Consider the following 398-nt stretch of genomic DNA (forward strand, 5'->3'; position numbering starts at 1 on the left):
CACAATGCCTACGCGGCACATTGCCGGCATGGGCTAAGACCGCCTTGGCCAGTTTCAGTGAGATTAAGGTGGGCAATACCGCATTCCATGCGGACACATCCCACCCCCGCAAGTCCCGCCGCCGCTGCAAATAGTATAATTTTACTTTTAATTTTCTATATATAACAAGATGTAGTGCGACTCATTTTGCCACCCCCCCCCCACCCTTTTTTGTATGAAATCATGTTTAGTTCCACTTCTATGAATTATTTGATTACCTGGCAAAAGTTATGCGTGATGTGCGTGGGTGTGTGTGGAATTGGGAAGAAAGAGACAATGACATACAAGTCCCACACGTAGGGAGCATTTGGTGGTTGTATTTTGCTGATTCGGAACTTACGGTTTACCTCGGAAGTCTC

At 46.5% G+C, this 398-nt stretch overlaps 1 protein-coding gene across 1 annotated transcript in view; it reads right to left on the reverse strand.

Annotated features, from left to right (window-relative positions):
- LOC123084295 (disease resistance protein Pik-2-like) overlaps nucleotides 1-398 on the reverse strand; it is a 9633-nt gene that overhangs the window by 4246 nt on the left and 4989 nt on the right. The gene's annotated exons all lie outside the window — the stretch shown is intronic.

This window comes from Triticum aestivum, chromosome 4A (genome assembly GCF_018294505.1).
Source record: "Triticum aestivum cultivar Chinese Spring chromosome 4A, IWGSC CS RefSeq v2.1, whole genome shotgun sequence".
Taxonomy (NCBI): domain Eukaryota; kingdom Viridiplantae; phylum Streptophyta; class Magnoliopsida; order Poales; family Poaceae; genus Triticum; species Triticum aestivum.